The sequence below is a fragment of the Protopterus annectens genome, chromosome 10.part0 (genome assembly GCF_019279795.1).
Source record: "Protopterus annectens isolate FY-2018-M chromosome 10.part0, PAN1.0, whole genome shotgun sequence".
Taxonomy (NCBI): domain Eukaryota; kingdom Metazoa; phylum Chordata; order Ceratodontiformes; family Protopteridae; genus Protopterus; species Protopterus annectens.
The window spans coordinates 433,951,073-433,976,285 of NC_056744.1; the positions used below are offsets into that span (position 1 = coordinate 433,951,073).

The following is a 25,213-nucleotide window of genomic DNA, read 5'->3' on the forward strand; positions in this document are numbered from 1 at the left end:
GAGACAAAACAATGCTGGAACAGTCAGCTCCTAGATGGGAGTCTGTTTTGTGAAACTGCAGCTGCCAGTGGAAGTTGTGATATCTGAAACTTGGATTTATCTAACTACCAATGTTAGTTCTGGTAAATGAGACTCTAATTTGCCTAACTACCAGTGGAAGTCCAGGGAACTGAGACTTTGATTCGCCTATCTACCAATGGAAGCCCTGATAACTGAGACTCTGGTTTGTCAAACTACTTGTGGAAGTCTTGGTAAGTGAGACTTTGATTTTCCTATCTACCACTGGAAGTCCTGGTAATTGACACTTTTATTTGCCTAACTACCAATGGAAGTCCTGGTAGCTGAGACTTTTATTTGCCCATCCAGAAGGATGAAAATAAAAGTGTTTAATTTTTTTCTCCATTTGATAAAAAAATTTGAATTGTCTTATTTGATGACTAGTGATAAAGATTTTTTTCTTGAGCACTGCCTCACAGGACAGTGATTTTGAGACTGTCAGTATTAAAGTTTGTATTTTATAGCCCAAGCTAGTATTGCCATTTGCCACTAAAGTTGCTAATGGACTGAACTGTTTTCTGTATTCAAAACCAAATGACTGACTTATGTCACCTGTCAGTGCATTTTCTAGTTCTACACATGACAAAGTTATCCAGATTTATACTTAATAAAATAGAAATATTGCTTTTACAAAAGTCTTGGAATGGCTGCTGCTTGAAATTCCATGGTATGTTTATGGCAATTCCAAAAAAAAAGAAGACTTATGAACAACATGACTTAAGGGGAGGGTGGAAGGGGAGGCATAGAGTATGCCTGAAAATATGTATCTTTCACATTATAAAAAAGTCGCAGAACAAAGGTACTTAATAACAGCAGGATAAGACCGTATAAAGTTTAAGGAAGACAAAACCACGAGGGTACTACTTCTTCTTATAAAAATACAATGGGTTTCTGGAACGGCTGCCCTGTAGCACTATTTTAAAGAAATAAGTTGCAAGTAATAATGCAGCTATTTTTTATTTTATTTTTGTTTTTACTTTTTTGTCACCCTGCCCTCAAAGTTGTATGTAATCAACTGTGTCCCAGAACTCCTCCTTACCTTTCTGCTCTGAAATCACTAGCAAATTTTGGCTTACCCCCATGGAAAGGGCACGCACAAAGGGAATTCCTCACTGTAACTGTCCATGGAACAGATGGAGGAGAGCACAATGTGCTTTACTTTGATGTCATCTTGTTAGTTGCAATGACATTTTCTTATGCCCTGTCCACTTTCATGCTCAACAGCACAATATTTGCTATAGGACTAGAGCTCCAAGTCTCCACCAAGGACTTGTGATACTGAGCAGAAAACTCATCTCTTCTGTTAGGGGTCACTAACCCAGCAAAACTGTACTTAATCCATATCCCCTGGCTGACTGCATCTGTGAATTGAACCCAGGTCTCCTTCAGAGCTCCTTCACTTTGTGCCATAGAGCAGGGTCATAATAATAATGAATTTGATGGCACAAGAGAATTTAAACTGAAAGCAAATACTCTGGGAAGGAAAAGCTTCATAGTGCAATCTGTGGTCAAAGAGTAAGCAAAGACAACTGACCAAAAAGAAAGAACCAAAAGAACCAAGAAGACGGACATACATCTTTCTTTCTGGGAATGTTTTAAAATCTCTGTTTTAAAAGAGCTTTAGGACTAAGCAGTATAAGATGAATGGTGCTTGATTGTTAAAGTTTGAATTAGTCTTCTCCTTTCAAAACCAGCATAATTACAGAGCCCGTATTAGTTAAATATTATTATCTGTGATACTTGAATGGATGTAGTGAATCAGCTGTCAGTCATGCTACATGTATTTTGTAAACAAATACACACACACACACACACACACACACACACACACACACACACACACACACACACACACACACATGCATGCACGCACTGAGCTAGTCATTCAGCCACTTACTTCTTCACGATTCCAATGACAGCACTGTCTCTCAAGGATAGTTAATTTCTGAAAAATGCAAACAGAAACACCCGAGGGCCCTTTTTTGTTTAAAAGTTAAACACCACAACAAAAAGGAGAAGTTCCTTGTTTACTGGTACTGGATAATGATATCTTGTAAAGGAGTGCGCTCCTGTGTGATAGTTGGTGTGGGGGTGGAGGAAATTCCAGGTATTCATCTTACAGTTAGCAAAGGAGTCTGAGATCGACCAGTGCCGGCTGGTTATATGTTAACCAGCCTGACATTCTAATCTCCTCAGTGTTTAACCTTTGTTCAGATAGACTCCATTTCCAGAGAGCTCTACCTTCTTGTCAGTCTAAAGTAGAAAAAGAAAAACGGGAAGATTATAAATAGAAAACATCTGTAAGAAAAGCAAATGTAATCTGGAAAGAGAAAGGTAACCTTGATTTTTGTTTTGTTCTCATTTTATATTGTATTTGAATTTGAATTCTCCACAATCATACAGTTATATATGCACTTTTAAAGTAGTTCCTGTTCCTGCATTCCCACATTTTGAAGTATGGACTGCATTATCAGAATGGCTAACAGGTGAACTACTACATGCATACAGTAATCTTAGGATCTGAGTTCTGTGGTTGTCGCAGTTGCAAATTCTTTTTCCTCGTACTTTCAGTTTCATAAACTAATTGTTGAGTGCTCTTTGCATTAATAGCCCTTACACAGTCTAATACTGCTAAGAGATATTTGTTGAATATATGTGAAATCCACCTGAATCCCTGTTGTCTATGCATCCGTCTGACTAACTGATCTGTTAGAGAATAACATCATGAGTTCCAGGTTGCATCAAAACAGTAGTTATTGATTCTAGACAAAGAAAAACTAATTCCAGCTCCCCTCAACTTGAAACTCATGTATATTGAATTAGAGGTGAATTATGGTTCAGTTTCACTTAAACTAAAATGCATGAACACTTTCTTACTGGTTTTATTTACTAGTTTGATTTCCTCTCCTGTTTTCAGCAAAAATTTAATGGTTTTTTTGCCACTAATTTTATTACATATACGTAACCCTCCCCCATTTAATACAATTTGGCATTTTACAGCTGTAATTTCATACACCAGCGACTATAACTACTAATTGTAGCTCTGCATCTGTTCCTAATGGTTAACCTGAAAGCATGCAAGTGGGGAGTTTAGAATTAATGAAAAAGCATACTTGTATTTACAAGTATCTGTCCCTGGGTATAATGCCTTCAGTAAAGATCTATTTTTAACATGCTTTCCTTTTCAGATTAATGTTTTACAGCATGCAGTCGTTTTTAAGAGGCGTGTCTGTGGACATTAGGGTAGGGGTGAAAATGTGAGTGTTCTATATTCTGTACAAAGAAAATGAGCTTGGTAAAGAAATAGTTGAACACATGTTTCAAAAGATATACAAATGGAGAGGAAAACAAGTAGCACCCTCATGCTCACCTCTTAATATACACAAAACTTACAAATGGGTGTGCTGTGTCATGGGAAGCCTCTGACCTTACACACATGTGCACATACGTACATACACACGCACACACACACACACACACACACACACACACACACACACACACACACACACACACACACTTTGGATTGCTCTCATTTTTACACTTCTGCCATAGTCTAAATGCCATACAGGTGAGGCCTTATCAGCACTATAATTTAATGGGTTCTTTCATTGTTCATGCAATACCTTTCCTTTTCTATTCTGGCATTCTATTTGCAGTTTTTTGTTTCTATTTTTGGTCATCATACTCTGGCCTTATCTGACATGGAACTTACTGCTAAGTTCCAACATCTCAAAAATTCGAAATGTGTGTTTTTTTTTCTTGAAATGAAAATCCATATTTTATTTTTTATTTTATTTAACATTTGTTTAAATAAAATAAAAAATAAATAAGTATGTCATAATTGTGTCATAATAAAAACCCTCAGTCAAAACCTTCAACTTCTTAAAGTTATTATTTTTGCAACAAATGTAAGAAAGGAAAACAAGAAGTACAGTGAGTTAAGAATAAATATCAACTAGGTAGCTTGGTAAACTGTACCGTTTTTTGTGAAAAGACTATATTATTGCTGTAGTTTAGTTTGCTGATAAGGTCCACTGCCTCTACCTTTCTCACAGCTATGGACTTGTGTAGTGACACTATGGAGAAAATTATGGAAACAGGAAAGGCAAGCATTTTGTTATTCCCACACTAACTATCCAAACTGGTATGGAGGTTATTACATTTATGTGATCAAAAGCTGCAGTAAGTGACATTTATTTCACAATTAAATCATATTATTAATGTTGAAAAGCAATATGCTTACTTTGAGAATGAAGAGCTGTTGCTTAAGAATTGTTTACACTTCTGAACAGTTTACTTTTTCTTTCTCACACAATGCTGGTCTACTTCCAGGTTTAAAACTCATAAAATACCTGTCCTGACATAATTTCTTTTGGAAGCCTAGGCACAGAAAAACTCATAAAGTAGAGAAGAGTACAAAATGGAAAAGTGGCACCCATCTATACTGCTGACGCACAAACATAAGCAGTACATCAAGTAAAACAAAATGGCAAAAGGAAGTAGACGCATTCAAGTTAGCTAGTTACTTTATTACAAAATAAAACATCAGAAGTTCACATAGTGCTTTCTTTTTAACAAATTAACTTTTAAATTCAGCATCTGTGTGACACCAGGTAATTATATAAAGCAGTGATGAGATGTTTTCAAATGAGACTAAATTGCTCGGTGGTACCTTCTAGCTCAGCTCACATGTCCATTCTTGTGGATTTTTTGCAGGATATATTGGTATTTATTCTGGCCCTTTCATTTTTTTCTAGTGTCAGTGACAGTAACAGTGAATGCAAATGATCCCTGTACTGAAAACCATGAAGTCATACTGATCACTGTATCCATCTCTCAGAGAACACCGCCTTCTTAATTAGCCCAAACTTCATGCTGAGTAATCGCAGGTAATATCCAAAGGACCAAAGCTTTGAGAGTTACTTATGTCATTCTAATGTGCAGTTGTACACCGTAAAGTCACATGCTGGTGATCGCAACCTAACTTGCTGATGATTGTAGTTTATCCATGGGCATGATACATAACATTCGCCCTTTTTATCTTTGCTAAACCATACACACTTGTGCCTTTTAAGTGATTATGGATTAGTGAAATGCCATTTAAATAATAAATATATGTCACTAAAGGAAACCAAGCATTCTCCACTACTGGAGCAGTGGCACACTCACACCACTACTCCTACAAAACATAGGAGGTCTAGATAATCCTGCTCAATTCAATTCATGCCAAGCCATTTGCAAGCATGGACCATACCTCACATGAATGCAGTAACCACAAGCACATCTACAGTTTTTAGTACCTTAACACCATAGGTAGTCTGCTGAGATGGAATTTATGTGATAAATCTTTGGCTAGAAATTAACCAATTTACTGGATCAGTGTTGTGATTAGGACTAACAATCATTAATCTAACCTACTTCATCTTACTCTAGTAGCAATTTATCTTTCACTAAAAAGTAATAATCGTGCTCTGAAATGTAGCAATTGAACATTCTAAAACTTCAGTCACATACCATTGGCACTGCAGTCCACAAGTTGTACACATACCCTCAGAGGAATATACTGTTCAAATACATTTATTATTACTGTTTTATCCTCTGTAAATAAAAGTAAACCTCCCTAGAATACATTGTATTGTGCATTTGACTGGTAAAAATATAAAAATGCTGAACAGCAGACTGATGTGCGTGTAACAAGTTCATTAGCATGTTAATTAACTATAAATGTAGTATGGTGTTCTTTTTTGCAGTGTCTCATAACATGCACCTGGGTCATGACAGGAATAATATAATGTACATGCTACTTAAAATCATGCACAACTTTATTTTTTCTGAGAAAAACAGTATTTCTTTCTTATGTTACATTTATTTTCAAAAAATTTCTCCCTTTTCTTATTGACCACACAGAAGAATTCCAAGCATACACAGGCAGATCCCTGAAAATTATGATAATAAGCTCTGTGTACTTCATTAAACACAGTGCCAGACCATCTCAGCCTAGCAACAACAGTACCTGAACCATTTCAGAGGTGGCAGCTTATAGTTTTAGAAATACTTCTTTAATCTTACACCACATAACTCCAAGTGCACTGTCATACCCATTCGTTTTATGAAAGCCTTCAGTGCCTTGTTAATGTTTCATTCACCCCCACTAGATCTTCCTTAATAAGTAAAGCAGTAATTAAAAGTCAGGTCAAGACCATGCTTCCAATAACAAAGAAAATACGGCTCCGTTTATAGCGACTGTACAGGGGTATCTGTTTTCTGCCAAGCCAGTCTAGTTTCTACTGAGCTAAATCTTATGTTGCCACTTTTATTTGCTCCTATGTGAACTAACAGAAGAGCTTTCAGACTGATGGTTTTGGAACAACTGCCTCTGTTATGCATGGGTTTAACTTTAACAGAGCTGCTGTGTAGGAGATTATGACTTTAGTATAAAAGCTGTAGCTTAGGAGACATTGCATTCATCATTTATATAACAGAGTACAGTGCTGGTCTTAGTTGCAGTAAGAAGTAATAGGAACTGAACAAAATCTTTGAACTATGATCTCTGTTAACATGGCTACTTCAGACAAATTATGTGATAAGCTAGTCTATTACCAGATATGGTTTTCTTTCCCATTCAAAATACAGAGCCCACAAAGAAGACCACATAAATCCTGGCCTACTCAATGCTATCAGTTATATTTAATGGATTATTGGGAAAAATGGCCATCAGAGCCCACTTCATGAACTTCAAATGTACCTTTGCTACAATATGCCATAAATCCTTACTTTAGCCCATCTTCTGAGGCACAGAGAAAAAAAGACTTAAGTATGGGCCAGGTGACCCATGTTTGATTCAATGGCTCTGGTGTTTCTTGGAAGTGGCATAGAGATAATGGGCATTGTTCTCCTGGGGGAAGGAAGGTGGACAGGTAGCTGCAATACCACAGTCCCTCAGAAGAGGGCTGACAATGTAAAGTGTTGATCCTTGGGTGTGAATGTGGTGCAATGTGCTGTGTATGAGATAGCCTTCATGGGAGGGTGCAGAGACAATGCACTTGCAAGGGGAAGGCATACTGGACGCTAAAGTGACAGCACCCTCTGGTATCACCTGTCCTCTCCCATGTGAATGGAAGATCACACCACAGGTCAAAAAATGGGCTCAAGTCCTTTAGGAGGAGGTTTGTTAGGCAGCAGTGATGTGGTCAAAAAGTACCTAGAAAAAATCCTTACTTTAGCAGACTGAAAAGCTTACATTTTTGATTGTTCTATAAACTATTTCAGGACCTATCTTCTGAAACAAATTGTACAAGCAAAGCCTATGCAGTACATAATCTTCTGCTGTGTACTCCATGCACATTTCCTTCAGGGCTCAATTTTAGGCTATCTACTTCTGGGCCATGTCAGAAATGAGCTTAAAATAATGTTTCATGCCAGCTTGACCTTATATGCAGATGATATGATACTTTTAAGAGCAGATCACAACCTAACTACCATCCAGAATAATTTGCAAAACAGTTCATGCATCTGGAAATGGTAAACTGATTACAAAATATAAATTAGTAGGGCAATGTTACTCTCAACTAGAGATGATGTTAGGAGGTAGAAGACACATTTTCTTGAACTCTCGTATCAGGTAGCACTCCTTTGAGAAGGCAGTTTTATTAATAAGTGTTTGGCCTGGGTTAATTCTGGTAAAATTGGGTAATATTAGGTTAGTTTAATGATTAAACAGTTCCAAGATGGCAAGGTTGCAGGAATAGATGAGAAATAGCTAAAAATCTTAAAGGCTTTCGATATTGCTGAACAGTACCACTAGACTGACAAACTGGGGTCATGGTCTCTATTTCTTAAATAAGGACAGGAGGGTTATATCAACTTATAATGGGATCATACTCAGTATCTTATGCAAAGCCTGTGATGTCCCCATCTGAGCTAGTAATCAAGGAGCCGGAATCCTCACCACTGACACTGGACAGGGACATTCACTTGGACTACATATGGATGCACTTAGTATTTCCAGATGCATACCTCTCTGCTTCAAGCACAATTTCCCATAAGATCACACAGGGAACACACTCACCCCAGGGACTGGGTTTCTTTATCTGTCTCCCTACAGGTCCCCAGTAAGGCTCTCCACTGGCACAGCTGTGTTCAGCACCCTCTTTGTGAAACCAGTGCTTCATGTCCCTGATCCAAGTAGCTGACATACGCACTGTTTGAGATTTAGTTTTCACACACACACACACACACACACACACACACACACACACACACACACACACACACACCTGGGAAAGGTTGGCACAGATTACCCATTCTACCAACTTTGTCTAGACTATAAGGTAGACTCACTGCCACCAGTCTGTTACTATAAGGCTGTTAAATGGGTATCCAATTATACTGAGTGAAATTAATATTAATACAAATGGCAGTGTTGACCAAACATCAAGGCTTCAGGAGTGGCCAGAGTTATCGCCAAATAAATATAAGCAAATACCCTCAAAGCTTAAATGTGTTCCAAAAAGAATCAGCCACAATGAAAAGTTTAAATATATTTAATAATAAATAATAAATAACATGAAAATACTGAATATCTATTTACAATAAACACCAAAGTTTCAGCCACAGGAAATATTAAAAAATAATACAAATGGAAAGTTTCACACAGGTGCAGAAAAGGAGAAGCTAATATCACTATCTATTCCTGATTGACTAAAATAATTACTGTTCCCTAGTTAAGTTACGTACTACTGCAAGGCAAGATTATGTGGTTAAAGGTCTTTCTAGTCAGATTTTCAAGAACAGACTGCCTCTGAGACTTCAGTCTCCTCTAATATTAAAACATTATTTCTGTACAGAATGATATAACATACATCTGGTCACCTGACTTCAGTTCCCACACTGTTACCAACACAAGAAGCTGCTAGGCTTTAGCACATATGTGCTACCATACATATCTGGAGCTTTTCTAAGATCTGTTACAGCATCTGGAAGCCATAAAACAGTAAAACAATTCCATTCTTCCTACAGGAGCTACAAACTATTCTCCAGTAGAGACATTGCGTCTTTGGCTCCCTTCAAAACTGTGGGATAACATCTTTATGGCTTAAACCATAAAGTAATTTAATCTCAAGAATATTTTTTTCAAAGTCAGGTGGATTAACCTCTTCTCTTCCAGAATATACTGTTACAATGTATACATTTAAACAGTTACAATAATGCATGCACATTTATTTTCTGTCCAGCAGGAAACACTGTTGATATATTTTAACACAAACAACTTTACAAATACATTTTTAAACACAAGCATCTGTACAAATCAGTTTCATACACAAATGACATATAATTCATTACAAAATTCTAGCTAGCTGTGCTGATATATAGTACACATCCACTGCCCTACTTTTGCTGGCATGCTTGGAAGTACCTCTTATCATCACAAACCCTATGTGACTAAGGTGACTTTGTCTAATAATTCAACATGTGATGCAGGAAAATGAATGCAGACTGTATTCTGGCCAAGGAATCTGGCTCAGCATTACATTTGTCCTAGCATGGATACTAGAAAGGTCAGCACAGTTTGCCAGCACAGTCTACATGCAGTTTGAGGACATGAAGAAGACATATAAATATGTGCAGTGAATGTGTTGTGGGAGGTACTACAACAGCACGGAATTCTAGGGTTTCTGGTCCATGTCATTCTGTCTTGTATTTAAGGAGAGATAATTGTGTCCACATTCTTAAAATTTAGTCAGACATATTAAAGGTGGATGTAGGGTTCCTTCAAAACTGTGTCTTGTCTCCCCTCATGTTCATAATGTTAACAAAGTGTGTATACACACACACACACACACACACACACACACACACACACACACACACACACACACACACACACACACACACACACACACACACACACACACACACACACACACACACATATATATATATATATATATATATACATGTACACAAACACACACACGCGTGCGCACACACACACACACACACACACACACACACACACACACACACACACACACATACACACACACACACATTATATATATATATATATATATATATATATATATATATATATATATAAACTATGGTTTGGGAAGTAGCTAGTATTGGGATTTGAAAGTTGCATCTTTGTTGTATGCATAAAATGTTGTCATTGTAACCACAGGTAACTCTGATCTAGCTCTGGAGGAGCTCCTCCAAATGAGAAATCAGAGTTCTGTCCCAGAAAGCAGTTGATTGCTCATTGCAGATGAAGGGGACCAGCTACCCATCTGAAGAAGTTTAAGTACCATAAGGTTTTATTGATGATTTTGGGTAGAAAGAATCAAGAGACTGACTATCGGACACCTAGAAAAGTAGCATACTGCAGGTATTTTATGGGACTGAAGTAGTGATGCAATAGCTGAGTCACAGGATGAAGTTGTTGTTTGACATGTTAGTTTATGTCTCCATCCTCGACTGTGGTCATGAGCCTTGAGTAGTGAATGAAAGGCGAGACTGCAGATTGAAGTGGTGAAAATGAGGCACCTCTACAGGGATACTGAGTTCATACTCCATGATAGAATGAGGTGCATGGTGATCTGTCAAGAACTCAGAATAAAGGCGCTGCTCCTTCATTTTGAGAGGAGTCATTTGAAGTAGTGTGGGCACACAGTGAGACTTCATCCTGGGCTCCTTCCCTGGGAAGTGTTCCATTGCAAGACACTCTGGGAGGAGACCCTGATCAAACCCAAGATATGCTGCAAGGATCATACCTTTCAGCTTGCTTAAGAATGTCTTGGCATCTCACGGAGCTATGTGGATACGGTTCCTGGTAATATGGAAGTCAGGTCTGTTCTGTTCAGAGCATTAGTGAAGTTCTAGCACTGATTTATGTAGGTGCTATGTAAAAGAATAGCTTACTACACTTATATTGCACAGAAGAGTGTTTTTTTTTTTGTCTTCAGCTTCAGCAACTTTTGCAAAACATTTTCTTTTTTTAAGTTTGAGTTGATGGGTTGCCGGATTAAGAAACTTCTCCATGGCACCAGAGGGTCTAGCTACAGTTCTGCTCTGACCCTTATCTTTTTCTTACCACCATCATCCTAGTCTGACTTGTAAAATAATCTTGGACCAAGTAAACCTGTCTACAGATAATTAGACTAATAAATACAGAAACATAAATGGCCATTGCCAAAACTGTTACAAATCCTAAGCTTGATAAGGCCTTTTCCATCTTAATCTACAACTGCAAATCATGTTTAATAAACTCTATAGATTCACCTGTCTTTCTATCATATAATTGCGTTTCTTAAAACAAAGCTAGCTGTCTTTCCATGACTGCTTTGCTCCTTGCTATTCTTATTCCAAAACTTCATTTTTCTAGATATAAACACAAATGTTTTACATTGTGACATTAGCCTAATATCTGTTCTCCCTGCACTCACATGAGGAAGGGGCTATAATATTATAGTAACCTAACTTTATTCTGCACATAGCAGAAAAAATCTTCTCTGTAAATACACTTATAATGTGGCAGAAATTATGGCAGTATTGGTTACTTCAACATTTCAGATAAGATGGCGTGCCTATCTTGGAATTCATTCAAATGTAAATGTTTTTACAGATAATGATTAAATATTAGATGATTCATAGTAATTCATCAAAACTGTGATGATTGCAATATATGTATGTGTATAAATATATATATATATATGTAGAGAGAGAGAGAGATCGGAAAAGAAAAGTTGACATGAAAAACTTTGACTTTCATAGATAACAGAAACAAAGGATATTTTGGCTGTTTTCTCTTGTGGGGATACTTCTGCAACTGTACTAACTGTGACTGTAAAATCACAAATCACAGTCTTGAGAGAAAGGGAAAGCATCCTTGCCCCCAAGGATCTTCAGTCCTAAAGCACTCAGACAGTAGTGTACAAGTAAATGCATTTTTGACAAAATAAATTTTCCAAATTTCATTGAGATCATGACAAGCTACATGTAATTTATGTGCTTTTGTACATAGTATCTCAAAAATGTTGCAGTGTAAACTGAATTGCTTGTAAAATACATGGTAGTCATAGGGAAAGTGAAATGTCCAACCTGAACATAATTAATAAATTATGTAAAATTATCAGAAAAACCTAAATATAAGCACTGAGTTATGTTCCACCAGTCAAAAGCAGAGGCATATTGAAAGCATAGAAACAGTAAAAGCACTATGACTTCTGCTGTGTAAGGTTAGCTGGCGTTCCCCTAATCTCCCATGCTTCAGTGTACTGATACATTAATGTATAAAGCCAAAGGACAGCTAATCCATGGGAGTACGCGCATCCACTTTATTAATGATACTAGCAAAAAATATCTTCAGCATAAGTCCATAGTTATGGAAATCTGTTTATGCTACAAACAAAATACAATAATGATGTCAATATTACTCCTATCATTTTTAAATTTCTATGGGAAAAGGAAGAGTTCTTACAAACTAGCTTGTTAAGCTCACTGTATCTAATAATTTAGCATTTGATTGTCTTGCTGAATTTCTAAGAATTTGTTTAGGTCACATATCTTCCTTATGTTTCTGATGAATGTACACAGCAACACAAGCTAAACTTGATCTGGAAGGGCCTACTAGTATTGTATTCTTATACTGAGCTATGTATGGACTCTTCTAAAGTAACATATACTGGGCTGTGTATGGGCTGTCCTAAAGTAAGAAAAATATTCAATAAATATCCTTTTCTATAGGCTTTATATCTTGTCTTAGACTCACACCATTTTAATCGTAACTTCTGTTCACGAAGTTCTTAAGTTTTCAGTAGGTCTCATAGATATTACCTCCCAGTGACAGTTATTTTGGTACTTTTCCGTTATAGGGGCAACACTTTCAATGAGATCCTTCATCCAAAATCCAGTGCTTTAACACGTCTGTTACCCAGATATGTCTAAACATTATTTGTGTTAAAAATATATATATTTTCTAAATAAGTTATTTTTAAGTTTACCACACAGCTGGTTAGCAGATGTGTTAAGGTAAGCTGTTTGATTTAAACAACTATACCGTTTTTTACTGTCTTACAATACTTAAGACTGAACCTTCTATGATCACAAAGTCATCTACAACCTTAAGGCTTTTCTTCTGCAGGATGGTGGTGAGATATCTTAGACTTCTGAGTACAAAACTGGTTTCATTTCTTTACTAGTAAATTTTTTTTCAGGAGAATCATCTCCAGAATATTGACTTTTTTGGCTATTTTTCTCCCTGTGCATTAATGAATGCCATTTTGAAAGGACATTTTCAATTAATATTACTGCTATAACGACCTGTAAAATACTCATGGATTGGTTCCCTACTCTGTAAGGCAAAGCAGCATCTGCATATTTCATGTACGAAAAAAGTAATGTTAGTGTCACTTTTATGTCACAATATATAAAACAAATAACATTTCACAGTAATGCATTTCCTCAAAACAATAACACATTTGTATGTTTTGACAGACTTTGTATGTATTACTCTGAAAGGAAGTGAAATCTACACTTCTGATTTTCAATTGTCTATTTTCCTGACAATGCAATCTGCCAATTTCTAAAGGCCACCCTGCCTTGAAATTGACTCTTTTCAAATGGAAGTATCTGTCCTGTTGTTCTCATTATATTTTTCAGGACACACCTTTATAGTAAGTTTTATGCTGTATACTTCCAAACCTATCACAAATAAAGCTGACAGCAGAATGTCTAGTATATGCATGTGTGTCAGAACAAGAATATTTATATAATATTCACATTAATGTTGCTTTTTAGAGAAAATAATATTATTTTTGATTCCTATTTCATAAGAGCACACTATTGACATAACAGACTGAGTTTTTCAGCCTAAAAATTAATACATGTATGTCTGTTGTGAACCATATGACAAACAAAGAGTACCCACATGGCTATATAGGTATACTGCTGGCAACAAGCACTGTGTACAAACTGCATAACAAAAATTAAAAACTACAAACACTGAAAATGTAACCATGATTTTTAGTACACTGATAATCATAATTTCAGCTTTAATTATTTCACAAAACTACCCCCCACAAACGCATTTTCATGTCACAGAATTTTGGCACAACACCCATACTACTTATATAGACTATGGTCAACAGCAGTTTGATAATTAGCATCTTCTGCATTCCAGTGATTAGTGGTTGTACCTGCAATCAGACACCATGCATTGCAAACCAAAAATCTGAATTTAAAATACATATGATTATAAAGAATCAGGATTCCAGCTTCTGATATTATGTAGTCAACATTGTCGTTTACATCCTTTGTAATTTTTTGTCGTTTGCTAGGAATGCTGTACATCATGTCTCTGAAATTAAAATATTTTAGAGAATGGGATTACTGTACATTAGTACCCTGGATGGAGAAAGAACATTCTCCAGCAGGGTATTAATATACAAGCAATACACACATAAAAACAAGACCACCACTTCACGATGGCATATCTTGTTGCCATGGAGCTCAGGCTCAGAAAACAAAATGGCCACCATTATTTTACACTCGCTAAGCAGGCTTCTTTTGTTTAGCAAGTGTAAAGTGTTAAAAAAATGAAGACAAAAAAGTGTGTGTGTGTGTGTGTGTGTGTGTGTGTGTGTGTGTGTGTGTGTGTGTGTGTGTGTGTGTGTGTATGCATGCATGTCAGTGAAAGTGAGGGTGAACAAGCTGTTATTTTACACTCGCTAAGCAGCACTTTTGCTCTTTAGTGAGTGTAAAAGAAAAAAGAAAAAAAAAGAAAATAAAGTGCGTGTGAGAGCCTGTCTGCATGTATGAAAGTAAGAGACAGAGAGAGCTTGATCGAGAGATTGTGCGTGTGTGTGTGTGTGTGTGTGTGTGTGTGTGTGTGTGTGTGTTCTTGTCTGCACAGGAGAGTGAATGCATGCATGAAAGCAGAGACTGTGTGTGTGTGTGTGTGTGTGTGTGTGTGTGTGTGTGTGTGTGTGTGTGTGTGTGTGTGTGTGTGTGTGTGTGTGTGTGTGTGTGTGTGTGTGTGTGTGTGTGTGTGTGTGTGTGTGTGAGAGAGAGAGAGAGAGAGAGAGAGTGAGAGAGAGTGAGACTGAATGTGTATATGAAAGCAGCTGGAGACTGTGAGAGACTGAGAAAGAGGGTAACACTGATCTTGTGTAACTTTATGTGTGCATGAAAGCAGAGAGACTGTGTGTGTGTGTGTGTGTGTGTGTGTGTGTGTGTGTGTGTGTGTGTGTGTGTGTGTGTGTGTGTGTGTGTGACAGAGAAACAGAGAGAGTGAGTGAGTGAAGTGTGAAAGTGAGAAAGTGAACCAATGATCCCCTGGTAGCATGTGTGGGAGAAGACAGGATGATCTCTATCAGCCCTTAGTGAATGGGCTCTCCATAAAATTGTTGCGTTTTACTTACTTATATATCTGTTAGGTACTATTTATTTTTTTACTATATTTTGGATGTAAAATGCTTTCTCCATCACCATTAAAATATAATACTATGCATGAAAACATTTGGTGGAGGAACTATTTTACATCAAAAATATATTAAAAAAGTAAAATAAAATAGAACTTAAAAAAATACATAAGCAAGTAAAACACAACAATTGTACAGAGATCCCATTCTCTAAGTGCAATAATGCCCTCCAGGGTGTGTGTCAGTGTGTAATTAATGTCCTTCCAAGAGGTGTAGAGACCCTACACCTGCGTCATCAGGCCTCACAACACCCCTGGGTGGGCATTAATTACACATTAACACACACCCTGCTGGGCATTATTGCTTGTGTAGAACATTTCTCAGTTGTTTATCACTATGCTGCAGTAAAGGCTGGTGGTCTGCAGATGGCCCTGGTAAAGCTGCTTTCATGTTTTCCTGGATGCTACCTCCTTCTAGCTGACTCTTACCTGAGTCATGCAGCCATTGACAGGCAAATAATGGCTGCAATTCATGGATGGCAGGCTGGTTTTTAGCAGGTGGGGTGCAAAAAAAGCATATGCAAAAGATGAGTGTTATACAACTTGACACATTATGATAGTGAAATATCCATGAAAAGCTAGATTTGGTACTTATGTATAAAATTATGTATGTCAGCATCCCTTAATGACTTCATTATAAAACTTGCAGCGCAGTGATACATGAATGCTCAGCTCCATGTATCTGTGGGGATTTCAGTACAGCTCATTGCTAAATTTGGTGTCAAAAGCTGTCCTTCACAGCACATTTAGTTTTGATAATGGCAAGTTTGCAGTTGCAAAAATTTGACTTTGGTGAATTATATAGGGATTTGTTTTCTCTAGATGCAATGACAATTAAGTAAAAATATATTATAGACAAGTGTCACAAGCTCAGCCTGAGCAGAAGTCATATACTCCCCATCAGACACCAGTAATAATACAACATGTCATTCAGTAGCAATGAAAGAGCACCTGCATTTGATTCATGGATGTGAAAAGACATATCGAGCTTTCTTTCAAGAATTTGTACTTCTTCACATAACCATATTAAGAAACTTTGGTATAAAATGCACTTAAGACTGCAATTCTCTCCTCAAATATTTAAATGCATTTCAATGTTGAATTTGATCCTATTAGTTCTGGTTGCCAGGCCCTGCCATTTAAGCCATGACATGTTAAAAATAAAACAAAATATTTTTCTGCAGAAATATGTATGCTTTTTTCTTTACATGTAATAACAACCCCAGTAATGATGTGTACAGCACAAGCACTGCATTCTGTATCCTGAATCATATATATATATATATATATATATATATATATATATATATATATATATATATATATATATATATATATATCCTACTGAAAACTGAGTAAAATGCAAAATGTCAAACTGTGACAATAAGAATTATAAGTCCCTGCATTTGGTACCTATGTGTAAAAGGTCAGTTCCCTTTCAGTGTTCATAATACACTTTTTCAGGAAATTATAATGGGCTATTCAAATACAAAGTGCATCTAAGACAGATTTGAATGCAGATCAGTGCTACAGTTGACCCCACAATTCCTTTTTCGGAAGAAATACATATGAGTTTTTGTTTCCAGTATAAAAACTGAGTTAAGATGGATTTTGGTCTGGTGCTATGTAGCTCAGCCTGAGCATAAGTATAATGCAACATATCAGTTTAATGCAGCTGTGACAATAGGAGGTACTGCCAGCACAGCTAGCTGGAATTTTGTAAATAATTACATGTCATTTGTGAATAGCAAACTGATTTATACAAGCTGTTGGTGTTACAAATGCATTAGAACTCTATGTCGTGTATATCAAACTGATTTGTACAGATGTTTATGTTGAAAAGATATTTGTAAAGTGCTTCTGTTTGAAATGTAACTACAGTGTGCCCTACTGGAGATAACAGAAATGTACATGCAGGAAACTGTAAATCAGGAAGCTAACCTCAGTCCAGCAAACTTTAAAATATATCTGAAGTTAAATCACTTTATAGGCTAGGCCATAAAGATGCTATCTCACAGGTTTCATTGCAGCCAGAGACACAAAGTCTGCATCAGGAAGCTTTATGTATTGATTGTCTTTGGGGTGAACTAATTACTACTGTGGAACAGTGAAGGTATGCAATTGTTTTATGACTTCTAGCACCTGCCACAGATCTGAGCAAAAGCCCATGTGTGTGTATTTTTACAGGTAGGTGCTAAATCCTGCCAGCTTCCAGCAATGGGGGTTTGCATGGCAACTAGAAGTCAGATGGCCAGAAGTGATGTCATTCTGAAAGCTATCCTAGAAGTAATATTTTAGATATTATTTTGAGAAGTATCTTACTGAAACTGAGCATTCTGTATTCTCTCTTGGGCCTGACAACAAGCAGGACCATTCACCACATCATCTGCCTTGCTCTAGTATGTAAGTAGGGAATAGTGATTATCTTAGGTTCAGTCAGGAATATAGAGAAGCTTTGTTTAGATATTGTTTTTCTTTATTTGTCTGGACCTGTCCTTCAATGTTATTTTAAATATTTAATTGATTTTGAACTCTAATGTCACTGTAGATATATACTTAGTATTTCTTGTTTTTTTTTTATAATTTATTATTAAATATATTTAAACCTTTCATTGTGGCTGATCTTTGGAGAGATATTTAAGTTTTGAGAGTATTTGCATATTTATTTGGTGACACTGTGTGGGCCAGTCCTAGTAGCCTTGCCCTTGGTCAAACTACCACTTGTATTAATATTAATATTACACAGTAAAACTGGACACCTTTTGTTAAGGGAATTAAAGTACCTACCAAGGGGTTCTAATGGCAGTGATAACTACCTTATAGTTTGGGCAAAAGGGGGCATAGCTAGTAAACCTATACCAGCCTTTCCCAGGTGTAAGTGTGTGTGTGTGTGTGTGTGTGTGTGTGTGTGTGTGTGTGTGTGTGTGTGTGTGTGTGTGTGTGTGTGTGTGCAAATCAAATCTCAAAGAGTGCGTGTCAGCTACTTGGGCAGGGACACAAAGCACTGATTGGACAGACAGAGTGTTGGAGGACTTGGCTTGGAACCCTGGCTAAGAACTCAGTTCTATAGCTGTGCCAGTGGCTGGTCTTACTGGGGATCTGGAGAAAGAGGGAGAAACCAGTCCCTGACTGACTGTGTTTCCCATGTGCTCTTAAGGGAAATTGTGTTGATTGTGCTTGAAGCAGAGAGCTGCATCTGGAGATACTGTGTGTGTGTACCTGTCATCCTCCCAGTGAATGTTCCCCCATTGGTGCAAGTGCTGAGGATTGAGGCTTCTTAATTACTGGCCCAGAGGTGGTGGGGCATCACAGCAATATATCAGGTTGTGACCTATGACCCCTGCATTGATATTACTGTATAAAAAAGGGCATTTGTCAGTATTCCTGAACTGATTCCAAAGCTTTCAGGCAATGGCAATTGGGTAAACAGCTATAAAATTCACCTTAGTCTTGTACTTTGTCCTTAGTTCAGTCCATTGCTGAATTTTATACCACCAACTTTTCCCCTAAGCACATGGGTTTTTGCCAGTGCATAGTTTACAGTCACAAAAATGTGCTTTGCCTAGTAAAATATACATGACTTCTACATCTGATACAAATATAACAGTAGATAAATTCTGACTATTTACTTTTGATCTATTCTAGACTTGTAATGCAGATTGGCAACTTTGTTCATTGTAATAGCCATGTAGGATGTGCATCTCCTTGTGGAGCCTATCAATAAAGACCTTTATCTTTGAAACAGTTTGACCTTTTCTAGTAAAATATTTTGAACAAAACTCTGAATATTCAGTTATAAAGTCTTCATGCAATGGCAACAGATTAGTTGTGCACTGAATTTCCGAGTGTCATATCATGATTCATGGTAGTGCTTTCACTTTTTCGCTTGTATGTATTAACATTTCAGCTGTTGGAAAACATCACTTTTTGAAAAAAAATAAAATAAGCAGTGGATCTAGTTCTTATGCTGTAAAAGCATAGTATGTGTGTGACTTTTTGTATTGCTTAGTCATTCCAAAAAAACAAAAATGTGCATGCCTTTGGTCGACTGAATGTAAATACATATATATTAGAAAGGCTGTGAAGTTATAATGATAATGTTGAAGAAAAAATGTAAATATCAATGCATGACACATGCCTTTACTCTCTAATACACCGCAAATACTAGTTTCAGATCCTTTTATGCACCTTCTTTGATTGGAAAGAATTTGCATATCTTCACCACAAATTAAAACTGTGATAATAATTTTTCTTGTCCCACACAGATTCTACTTGGATTGGTAACTAATTATAATGAAGTGGCAGTAATGAGTTTCAAACAGTCTTCATTTTGCTGATAGTTACTTGACAGTCATATTTCATGTACAGCCTTGATTCTTGATTGTAACAAACTTAAAAAAAATAAGGGCCATACTAATTTACTTCATCTTGTTTCTGTCAGACACAGATATCTGTAGCCTGAATAAACAAAAACAATGATCATTTAACAGTGATAGCCTATTTTTGTGTACAGGCCTAATGAACTTGAAAGATATAAAAGACACAGTAACCCATTTAATGTGTTGCCTTCAGTTACATATGATAGCCCCAAGTCATATCAGTAAAAATTCAACAGTGATCATGTATGTAACTGTCCTTTGCTTTCACGCATAGGCCTGCATTTTCCACACACATAAAGAGCACTAGCTACCTTCTGTGGCCACTTCTGATGTTTGGTTTAGATGAAAGTAAAGGAAATAATGCCCACAATAAAATATTTCAGTTTGCTACTCTCCAGAACATATATACTGTACCCCCAACAATGGTCTCATAACAGCCCTTTAGTTTCACACAAATGATCTCCCAAAAGATAGTCTTTTTTTTAAATACACCTCTGACTGTTTGTGAAGAAAATGAAAGATGTAATGACCACAGTAATGTATTTCAACTTGGCCACATTCACAGCACTCTCACAACTCCAATCACTGTAATATATAAAAAAATAAATTAATGTCCTGTTACTATGTAAGAGACAGGGAAGTGAGAAGCCATGCTAATGAATACATTGGTGTCTCAGTTTTTTCCTAATTCCCATTTAACTTCAAGGGAAAGGTATACAGTAAGTATTTCTTTAGTACAAATAAGTCCATTTAGAGTGTCCAGTGGGTATTGTTTTTTTTTAAAGAGCTTGCTAGCAGCATTTGGTTCCTGTAAGCTGAAAAACTCTAACATAGTATATTTTCTTACTTACATTTCCTGGCTCCTGATTGTATTTTTTTCCTTTTGGACTCCCTCCTGCTGGCGTTGCTCTGCAACCAGTTCTAACCACCCAATCTCACACGGATAATTGCTACACCCCCTCTCTTGAGACATTCTCATAGGAGGCTATATCAATACTCACTCCTCTGGGAGCCATCTTTAAAACGTAGTAAGGCAAATAACTTACATCTCCATTATAAACTTACATTTTACTTAATTGTTTTATAAATCTTGTGGTCCGGTTTAGACCTGTTCCACTCTGCCCCCTATTCCCATCTGCCCCAAGTACTGTTACATTTATACTATCCTAGCCACTCCCCATGCTCCCAACCAGCATCTCACACATCACCAAGTGGCCCTCCCTCTCTAGAACCCAACTTTTCCTCCTTCCTTTCCTGCCAAATACTGGTTGGAAACTGTGCCCTATAATGGCCAGGCCCCTTGCTATGCTAGCATCAACAAAACACTAGTATTTTCTCTACTCCCCCTGATGCTCATCCTTTTTCTCCTCACCACCTATGAAAACCAGTACCACCACAGATTCCACTACCCAAAATGTCAAACTACCACCCCTGACTTCTCTTACAAGTTAGCACATACTATAAAGACTAAATCTAACACTGCTCTATGGCTCACAAAGGAAACCAAGATAAAAATTCAAACTTAGAAATAAAGCCTGTACCAAATGACAAACAACTAAAGCCCCTCTCGACCAAGTGAGATATCGTCAACTTAGAAATAATACAAAAAAATTCATTTTGCTAGACAAAAAAAACTACTACCAGAACCTCCAATTTAAATACCAAAACAATCCCCAAAAATTTTGGGCAGGTATTAACTGACTTCTTCATCCAGGACAATCTACTACCCCAACCCCATCAAACTACACCCATAAATCCCCAGAAACTGTTGCCACTGCCTTTAATAACTTTTTTATTGAAAATATTCAGTCCTTAGCTACCCAACTTACTCCTACCCACACTAACTCTACCACTGACACACCCACCTCTCATTCCCCCTTTAACTTCCAACCTGTCTCTACCACTTTTATCCGATCCCTTATCAAAAAACTAAAATCAACCACCCTTTCTGCTGACCTCCTTCCTATAGAGTACCTACAAAAAGCTGCCGACACCATAACATTGCCCATCTCTATCCTAATCAATAGAACACTAACTGGTGGAAGTATCCCTTCATTCTGGAAAATATCCCATGTTATCCCACTCCACAAAGGTGGAAGTTCAACAGAACTGTCCTACAGACCCATTGCCATTCTCTCATCACTAGCCAAATTAATGGAGAAGTGCCTTCCTAAGCAGCTTACGGACTATCTCATTCAGAACTGCTTGCCAACTCTCAGCAAGACTTTAGGCCATATCACAGCACCACTTCTGCCCTCCTTTCTTTTACAAGTAACATATTCCAAAATAGGAACAACAACAGGCTATCTTCAGCCCTATTTCTTGATCTGTCGAAGGCTTTTGATATGGTCAACCACAAATTACTCATCCATTCCCTAAAAATCCATCTCCCTAGATAACCATTCTATTCAGTGGTTCCTATCCTATCTGAATGGCAGACAACAGGCTGTATTATGGTAGGGCAGACTGTCCACCCTGCTACCTCTCACCCTTGGTGTCCCTCAGGGCTCTATTCTAGGTCCTCACCCTTGGTGTCCCCCAGGGCTCTATTCTAGGTCCTCTACTCTTTTCTGTCTTCATCAGCAATCTTCATACTGGCATCCCTGTTGCAACCTGCATTCAATATGCAGACAATTCTAGCCTGATCTGTACGACACTCCCCTTTAGACCTGCAAGTCTTAACACAAAACACATTTAACACAATTGAAAATTGGCTCTCTAATCATCATCTATTGTTAAATCTCAACAAAACCAAACTGCTCCTCTTTACCCCCACCAGTAGATCCACCCCATTTTCCTTCTCCATAACATCCAATAATGGTACCTCTATCTCTCCAGATGGCCATACTAAGCTTTTAGGAGTAACAGTGGACAATAATCTCAAATTTGATCTGCATATCAATAAAACTATAAAAACCATTAATAAGAAGCTTAGCTCATTATATAAAAGCAAACCTTTTCTAACTCCATTAGCTAGGACTGCAATCGCCCACTCACACCTACTCTCTACCCTTCTATATGCCTCCCCCATACTCTCCAATTTGAGCAAAACTGAACTTAGTAAGCTCTCTCACTGTTACAACCATATTGACAGATTTGCCATAGGCTCAACATATATGACACATTACTGTCAAAACCTCAGTCTTCTCGGGTGGCTAGAACTGCCTAGCCTACTTCTGTTCATTCAGCTTATAGTAGCACACAGAATTCTGTACCACCCTGAAAATACTCCGGCACTCAAAAATATCATAAAGCCATACAGTAATTCAAGGCAACTATGATCATCCAATAAACTGTTGGTCCAAACCCACAAAGCCATTAACTCAGCTGGCGACTCCCTGTTTACCAACATTATTGGTAAAACTTGGAATTCACTTCCATCTAATCTTACCCTCGAACCTTCTTTAAATCTCTTCAAAAAAGGCCTCAAACAGTATTTTAAAGAGCACTGGCTTTGTCCCTGTACTAACCCTGATTAATCACTAGTTATTCAATGCCTTATTTAAATTAATATAGTACGCATCCCTTGCTCATAATAGCTTGCTGCAACCTGTTGTTTTTGTATACTATTACACACTGTCTATATTGTGAGTACCTACTAGAGGGCATTGTAAATATGTTTGACTCTTATCTGTTATGTTCTGTCTGTGTTATCTGGAGCTTTTCTCCCTGGGCCTCCGCTGAAAATGGGCATATATTCAGTCAGACTGTCCCGGTCAACAAATGTAAAATAAAATAAATAAAATGGCATTCTTAGTAACTTCAGTATAAACACAAGATAAGTAAAACTGAGTTATTTTTAGCATCCAGTATTTTTCCATTCCCTGTTGTATTGAGATAGCTTGCAACCTACAGTTAAGAGGTTAATGGTTTCACCAGTACAACGTATGGCCTGTGATATCTTCTAATTTTATAATTATGACTGTTGGCATTTTCATGTAACTGCATAATGATATTACCAATGGAAAGTATGATCAGTGTTATCTTTTAATCTTATTATTGTTGGAGTATCTGTTACTACTTTTTTTATTATTTAATTTTGCTTCTTTTTTTGATATCACTATAAGTTATGGCTTTGATTCACTACTACTTCCTGTTTTTTCTTCCTATTACTGATATAAATTCAAACTGTTAATAAATGTAAAATGTGACCTTAAGACAGTTCTGTTATTTTTTAATCTGTGAACTGAAGACACTAGCATTTTCTGTTATTTTATTATTATTTATAACATCAGCCCAAATGTTAATTACTTTGTAAAAGTCTGACCTTAAAGCTCTTATGTTAGACAGTTGAAAAGTGTTGCATATTGTCAGTTTTGTCTTCTGTAGAAGACTCTGGCTTTTAATGAGGCATGGGGAAACTGATGTTTCTGTCTATGTGTGTGGGACAGCTCATCAGAGGAAGAACTCTGGGCTTGGGTTACCTCTCAGGCACCACTAGGTGCAAATTGTTCGATGATACAGCCACTAGTTGCCCTCCAGGACATAGCCATGGATTCATGTTTTCCTAGAGTTCTGATTTAGGTATGTATTCATACTCCAGATCCATCTGGAACAAGCCAAGGGTCATCTCTGGCTTGTTCTGAATTTAAGACATTGCATTTGTAATGGAGATCCAGTTCACTGAAAATTTTGATCATATCTAGAGGACAATTATACCTCCCGGCTTTCCTGTTGTCCAGTATCTTCATGTAGACCGGGCAAGTGTGTTTTTTGTTATCATTCTTCCTTGTAGGTGACCATGGCATCAGTGGTAGTTGCCATTTACCTTGAGTGTGTTGTGGGTTCAGGAGAAAACTGTGCCTTTTTGCAAGCTGTCGACTTGGTAGTGTGAGTCTTTTCCTGCAAGAATTTGTTGACTTTCTTAGTGCATTTGTGTTGACTATCCTTATGTGTATGGTACTAGGTAACTCTGACATTTTGGACTTTTTTGACCCATCCTGTATACATCATGTCACTTTCATTCCATGTGAGTTGTGATAGGACTCTGAAATCTGTGTGCTTAGGCAGAAGGCAAAGGCTTGTATACAGGTGATGGTACACTCTACTGTTCTAATAAAGACTTCAGTTGGTGAATCTTTATACTAGGTAACATTTGAAGGTGTCCAAGAAGACCTGTTTGCATTCATCCCAGGTGATTTCTGAGCTGGTAAACCAACCAGATGCTGTCTTCCACTTGGTCAGGGGGCTGTAGAGCCAGCCTGTCTCACCACTCTGAAGGCTTTTACTTAAGATCATGTGAATTAGCTACTTGATTGTTTTGTAGTCAAGTAAGCCTGGATCAGATTAGGTGCAC

At 37.3% G+C, this 25,213-nt stretch overlaps 1 protein-coding gene across 1 annotated transcript in view; it reads left to right on the forward strand.

The window, feature by feature from the left end:
* The first annotated feature begins 2,215 nt into the window (after positions 1 to 2,215).
* The window catches only part of LOC122813175 (leucine-rich repeat-containing protein 19-like), a 615,392-nt gene continuing 592,394 nt past the window's right edge, over positions 2,216 to 25,213 (forward strand). The window contains exon 1 of the mRNA XM_044085333.1: positions 2,216 to 2,391. The gene's annotated coding sequence lies outside the window, so the exon portion shown is untranslated. The remainder of the gene's footprint in view (positions 2,392 to 25,213) is intronic.